This window comes from Amblyomma americanum, chromosome 6 (genome assembly GCF_052857255.1).
Source record: "Amblyomma americanum isolate KBUSLIRL-KWMA chromosome 6, ASM5285725v1, whole genome shotgun sequence".
Classification (NCBI taxonomy): domain Eukaryota; kingdom Metazoa; phylum Arthropoda; class Arachnida; order Ixodida; family Ixodidae; genus Amblyomma; species Amblyomma americanum.
This window is the reverse complement of record NC_135502.1, coordinates 137,413,851-137,420,849: the sequence shown is the minus strand read 5'-3', so window position 1 is coordinate 137,420,849 and position 6,999 is coordinate 137,413,851. Positions and strand designations below refer to the sequence as shown.

General features: G+C 46.9%; 1 long non-coding RNA gene and 1 pseudogene across 1 annotated transcript; one reads left to right on the top strand and one right to left on the bottom strand.

The window, feature by feature from the left end:
* The first annotated feature begins 643 nt into the window (after positions 1 to 643).
* LOC144094998 (uncharacterized) lies at positions 644 to 1,652 on the top strand. The gene is made up of 2 exons (XR_013306650.1): positions 644 to 789; positions 1,372 to 1,652. It is a non-coding gene; the product is annotated as an uncharacterized LOC144094998 (long non-coding RNA).
* Positions 1,653 to 2,297: 645 nt separating this feature from the next.
* On the bottom strand, positions 2,298 to 4,019 carry LOC144095534 (uncharacterized; annotated as a pseudogene).
* Between the last annotated feature and the right edge of the window lie 2,980 nt (positions 4,020 to 6,999).

Here is a 6,999-nt window from a genome sequence, read left to right as displayed (position 1 = left end):
TATTCAATTTCAATTTTGTACAAAATTTTAATGGAGGCATGTAGTATTGAGGCCTCTCAGGCAACTGCCAAGTTGGGCGCGCAGAAGTGCGCAGCAAAAAAAAAAAAACGAGAGGACCGCGCACCCACTGGCCGGAGCGCGAAACCTGGGCACTTATCCGTCTCTGGGAAGACCACCTCTCAGAACTGCGCGGCGAGAAACGGAACGGGCCCGTTTACGAGGCCATTGCTACTTCACTGGCCGAACAAGGCATCGCAAAGACAAAGGAGCAGGTGCATTCAAAAATAGAAAACCTGACAACAGAATATCGATGAGTAGTGAACTTAGCCAAGTGCTACTTTTATGTATATCGCGGATTTATATTAGACCCCTAAGTGTTGCGAAATTTTGTGGTATGATAACCGCGCGGCAGCTTTCAAAACATGCGACAGGTGAGGCAAAGTTTTGACTCACATTATGCGCGAGCGGCTGCTGCATTGGGTTTGGGGCAGCTTGCTTTTCGCACAACGTGCAGTGTGCGAAAATGCGTACTTGCCGCAGTAGCCTTGTTTATTCAGTAGCAGCAGTTAAAATGGGCATTTGTACGAGATACTCGTTTGACTACCTGAGTGTTGGGATCGTAGTGCTCATAGGACTGTTTGCAGGAGGTGGTCACGAAAGCACACTGGCCAGGGTGCCATACCCTGGACATTCTACTGGGAGCTGCACAGATTTCTGGGAAGCCTGCCAGTAAACGACCGCTCTCTGGTGGAAGAGAGCAGCTGCCAACCTGTCAGCACAGTCGAAGAGGTAATCTTCTTGGAAGAATATGAATCTCCATCTGCAAGGATGACTTCTCAACATCGAAGGCTTTGTATCGTTTATTTTTGATGACAACACCTTTACATATGTTATGAGATGAAGGTGTATCAAACATATGAGTAATACCAGATTTGTAAATTTTTATTGGTTGGAGTCTGAAGCCGCACTGCACAACAAACCACTGTTCATAAGTTGCTGATCGAAGGCTTTGTATCTTTTATTTTGGATTACAACACCTTTATATATGTTATAACATGAAGGTGTATCAAACATATGAATAATACACGATTTGTAAATCACGCTAAGTGGCAAGGTAAAACATATCAGCAGGTGATCACAGCTCTCTTTGTTACTGAGGTGTAATGGACAGAGGCTCATTTCGGTTGTAACACACTTGCGACGGCAGGCAAAAAATGATTCACCACTGTAAACATAAATGTTTTCATGGACAACACTTATCAGAGCCCTGAAAGAAAGCATAACTTGAGGGTTATTTGTTCAATTTCTTTGTGAGCATGTGCTTGACCTCCTGTTATTGTTTCATCATTGTTTCAAACGCTCTTCATGCAGATTATCTCCGCCATGGAGATTGGTGACATTCATGAAAGCTCATTTGAGCTTGAACCAACGACTGAACCACAGCAAGCACTACCACAGTTGTGGCTATTACCAGCAGCCAGCAGCGGAAGCGGAAGCGACCACTTTCGTCAGCCCAAGAAACCCAGCAATGTCTGCTGGAGGAGCAGCGTCTCCTGCGGCAGGATCTCAAGGAGTATAGAGAAAAAGAGCTTCGGCTTCGTGAGCGACAAGTAAAAGCCGAAGAAGACCTCTTTCAGGTGCTGAAGGACTTCCTGAACAAATAAAATGTATAAATCTTAGCTTGCATTCATGTACATGCTGCTATTGGGCCACAGGCTGCGTGAAAGGCACAAGGCAGTGTTGCGATACAGTACTGACAGCTGTGCAAGTTTAACAACAAAGCGACAAAAAGTACCTCAGAAAAGGCAAGGGCGAAAGAACAAGGCAAAATTGATGTGCACTGTCTTGCACTAGCAATAACTAATTGTGAAAGTACTGACACTGTATAAAAAGACATTTGTTCACACAAGACGCATATTGACACATGTATCCATATCAGTGCTTGTGTGTCTTGCACGAGGTTAACCATGTCCAGATCATGGCACGTCAGAAATTGCCCTGAAGGAGTGCTTCTCACACCAACGAAATTGGTTGGGAAACCCCACTGAAGTCAGTTAATTAACCTGGCTGTTAGACATATAGGTTAAGAAGTTGACGTGGTGATTGGGGTAACCCATTCTTCTGATTTTGTTTGTGCAAGAAAACCACTCCTTCAGGAAGGTTTGCAGTGGAAGGTAGCAAGACACAAAGCTAGACCTGCTGCAGTCCCACATTGGCACCAAATGCTACCTAGGATTAGGTATGCTGCTTAGAGGTACAAAACATGGGCAGCACTCTTCGTCATGTTAAGCGGCCTTCTACTGCAGCTGCTGAAAGTAATGCACAAGAGCTGCCCGAACACTAGCTCCACTATCAACTTCTAACTGCGTAGTATGAGCAGGTTGTTCAAAAGCTCTGTCATGCTGAGAAACCTCATCCAACCATTGCTGCTGTAGCGGGGCACCAAAATGTTCATACATGTTGTTAAGTGTACAACAGGCTCTTATAATCACAGGCACATGCCTGATCTCGCACTCCATCCTTTTCATGGTGTATCGAAAGCGGGCTTTCATTCTCCCAAAGGCGTTTTCAACAATCCTTCGTGCTTTGGACAGATGGTAATTGAACAGCCTTTTTTCCTCCTGTAAAGGGCCATTATGCGGGAAGGGTTTCATGAGATGCTCTGTCAGGGCAAACGCCTGGTCGCAAAGGATAATCGGGGGCACAGCAGTGCCATTAATCACTGTGACCGGCGTCTTGAATAACGGCCCTTCAACTGTTTCAGCCAGATCCGACTGACTGTACACATGGGAGTCGTGGCATCATCCTGGGCTGCCTGCAGAAACATCCCGAAACCGGTATTTATGGTCCACAAGGGCCAGAAGGATGACACTGTACCTGCACAAAAGAAAAGAACATTTTGTATGCACAAGGTTACATGATGGAACTATTTAGATGTGTATTTAAAAACAGTAGATCAGAAGAAGCCTAATGCTGTAGCGGGTCGTCTACTTCTAAGGTGAATACAGAAGAGCTTCAGGACATCGAACGCGAGTATTGTTCACATCCTTGTGGCTGTGCAAGACGCATGAGCGCAGTGACAGCTCCATGCCCTGCCTGCACCTGCTCAATAGTTTGTGAGCATCTAATAGAATTAGCACACATATTCACCTTAGATGTGGAACAGTATACATGGCTGTGTGTGGATGAAGCCGAACTTGTATACGTATGATTACTGAAAATAAGATTATAAATAGAGGTGACATGCTGTAAAGGTGATATTAGATTGCGAAGGATTTTTTTAAATCCGTGGAAATTAAATACACATTGAAATAATGCTGCAGCATTGTAAGTAGCCATGAAGGTAAATTCACATATTGTAAAAACTACCTTGTTTCACATCAGTTATGTCAACTACGTTGTGCACTAAGGAAAAACCAAGGGAAAATCAAGAAAAAAACACTTGCCAGCCTTTGTAGTTCCTATAGTCCACCGCATTCAAGTGGGGTGGAGACACCGGGAAATGGCAGCCATCCAAGGCCCCCACTGCTTGCGGGAATCCTGTCATAGCGTAAAACTCGCTAACATGTTCATCCATCTCGTTTTGTGCCATCATTCGGATCCACTCCGGTTCGAGCACATCCACCACAGTCTCGGCAAACTCCCTATATATAGCGTTTACAGTTGACCGCCCAACACCAAAGACTATAGCTACCACCCGGTCTTCGGCAGCTGAGCAGAGCTTGAAAAGGCCGATGCCGATTCTGTTTTCCACACTGATGGCCTCCCGCATATTTGTATGTTCACGCTGCATTGCAGGTCGGCACCGCTCCACAAGGTACCGAAAAGCAGCCGGGCCAACGCGGAACGCCTGTCGAAAATGCTGGTCTCCGAGGTTTGGCAAAGTATCCTCAAACCATCGCTCGTTGCGGGGATACATCCACCTACTGCGGTGCACAGTTCGCGGAAGGAACGCGACGGCTTTGCAATAGGCAATGTTTGCGAGAAGTTGTTCTTCAAGTGCGTCACCGTGCGCCTTAGCCGCATCCGCCGCCGCGCGTAATGATGCCACATCGGCAATCTTCATGGCAATTTCACGCTTCTTTCTAACGTCTTGCGATTCGTCGCTCATGATTACGGCAGCACGCTAACCAGGCACAACCTAATTTCTTTGAAATACGCACAAAGGCACAAGAAACAAAGCACGCTTCTCGCACACAACGAGGAGCCGAACGGAAAAGGGCGCCTACCGTGGTCGGACCGAGAACGATGAAAAAAAAAAACTTTGTTTCAAAATATCCGTTTCTCACCGTCAGAACGCTCGTTTATTATCGTGATAGCTACTTTTTCCAACATAAAACGAATGCACTCTTAGCTGAAGTGCTAACGTCTGCTTTAATTTCATAATGTTACTTGCGCCGCTTCACACACAGCGGTGAATTTTGGCATCCACGGAGGCCGCGTTCTAGCTCCTTTGGATTTGCCGTGTAGCAGCGTCGCTGCTCCTTTTCGGTTTTCCTCCTTTAGTGCAAAAAGACAAAGTGCAAAGAAGTCCCGTGTGACAGGGGTATTAACCGCACTCCGGGAAACATGCTGGCTATGTACGTCGGTTCGAACCACACGACCTGGGACCTTATTCTCCCGTATATTACATTCGCGTACAATACTGCTACGCAATCTACGACAAGATTTTCCCTTGTCTGCCTCCTTTATGGCCGCCATCCCTCCGTTCCTATTGATACTGTTCTCCCCTACCACCCTGACGCATCTGAGTGCACCACCGTCTCCGAAGCCGCCAGGCATGCCGAAGACTGCCGCCAGATCGTCCGGTCGCTCAAGACAGCTACCCAATCCCTTCAAAAAACGCGACACGATGAATATCAACGTCCCCAACATTTCACTCCCGGCTCTCTTGTCTCGCTATGGATACATTTCAGCACTCCGGGCCTCTCCCGGAAATTGCTGGCTAAATATCAAGGGCCATATCGTGTCCTGGAACAAACATCTCCAGTGAACTATATTGTTGAGCCCCTCACGCCGCCACCCGATCTCAGACGCCGCGGCAGTGAGACTGTACATGTCCAGCGCCTCAAGAGATACTACGACCCCGCTGTCTTGTCCGCCCCTTAAGTCGCCAGGATGGCTCCTCTTCTGTCCGGGGGCCATTGTAATGAAGACGACGAGCATATGCGCAAGCCGCATGGTCATCGCCTGGTGCATGCTCCTGGCTCCATTGTAAAGAAGATGACGGGCATATGCGCGAGCTGCATGGTCATCGCCTGGCACACGCTCTCGGCTGGACTAGCTGACCCGCTGTTCGCCCTGCTCCCGTTAGGAAGCTTCTCAGAATAAACCCCACCTTACACTGGTTTCTCCATATTTTTTAGAAAAACTGACAATGACCTACACAAGCGATAACCATCAACGAAACTTGCTCTGCAAAATCTGAATGAGTTAGTGCGTTCAGTGAATGCTGGAAGTAAACGATTGAATCCATGGCTAAAAAAAGCACTTTCCTTCCAGCACTAGCTCCATAAAGCCGCGAAACACATATCATTGCAATGGGATCGAGAATAATGTAGCTAACTTGCAGGGCAGTGGAAACTTGAGTGATCCTTTAGATTTCTTAGAGATCATAGGAATTATTCGTTTGAGGCTACAAGAGCTACACTTGGGCTTTGACACAAGTGCCCACATGCAACCTGCACAAATTCTTTCATCACAATAACTCAAGACTTGAAAAACATGACCCTAAAGTGAATTTCAGTTTGAAAAAAGGAAACCAAAGATGAGGTCAGCAAAAAGGATCACAACCTAAACATTGTGGTGCATCAATTCAAAATGTTACAGCTGCTACGAAGATAAGGAACTTTCAACAGCTATTCAAAACTGTTAAGATGGTAAGAATTGAGTTATCATCATCAAAATGCACAGCGTAAGGAGGAAAAACGCTTTTTAAAAAAAAGAGCATCATAGTTCTATGTGTACAAGACCTAATGAAAAATGATAATCATAGAATGAACTGCACTTTCATTTGCTAATGCGTCTGCTAGATGTGCTCTAGGTCCAAACCACATTTATATTTTTTGGGAGCGCGAAATACACGGACACGGAAAACACTTGTGCACAGGACAATGCACTCCACGTATTTCGTGGTTTTAAAAAATATCAGTTTATACCACACTCTTCCGAAACAAAAATCTTGCAATTTGAACCCAAAACACGTTCCAGATAACTTCGACTACATCGCAGCGCGGTCAAGTATTAACGTCAACCGGGCTAAAAAAACTTAAAATTGAATATACACCTGGCTGTTTACGAGCAGAGCAGTGCTTGGCAGCTAGGATACCTGCAGAATACAGAGAAGGTTCCATATGCGCGAAGACGAACAAGCTACGCGTTCAGGCGGCGCGGCAAATGCGACCGCCGTTCTCCCTGTAGCTTGGTATGGAGACGCGCGGGGTGGGACTCTAGCAAAAACTAAGCACGATAGACCAAGAGCTATGGATCCCTAATATTACCCCCTTAACGTACCCGATTTCCCACATGGGGCATCCTCGCTGCCCCTTTTTCTCGAAACCAAATGGCTCAGGTAGCCGATGGTGGCGGCGGATTTCGCCGCCTGCGTGTCTCTGCTAGCGCGCAGCGCAGCGCCGAGAGGCGAGACACGCGACCTGCACCAGCGGATATCTGCTTTGGTTCGTACAGTACTTGCAAGGTGCGCCGGCGTTCGAAGCAAGGTGATCCTATAACACGAGCACTAATTAGACGAACAAAGTTTTGCTTTCTCATTAGCTTACCAAACGCTGCGCACTTCTTCCGTGGGCGCGAAGGGCTAGTTTTACACGCGAAAGCATTGAAGTCAGGCGGCCTCTAATAACGGGATTCTTAATGCATACGTACATTTGAAGACAGGAGGACGTTTGCCGCACAAATGTATGCATCCAGCACGACATGGCCCACGTCAAACGTCTTTGGAACACCGCTGACACGCACCAGGCGCTTTCCGCCGCCATGACC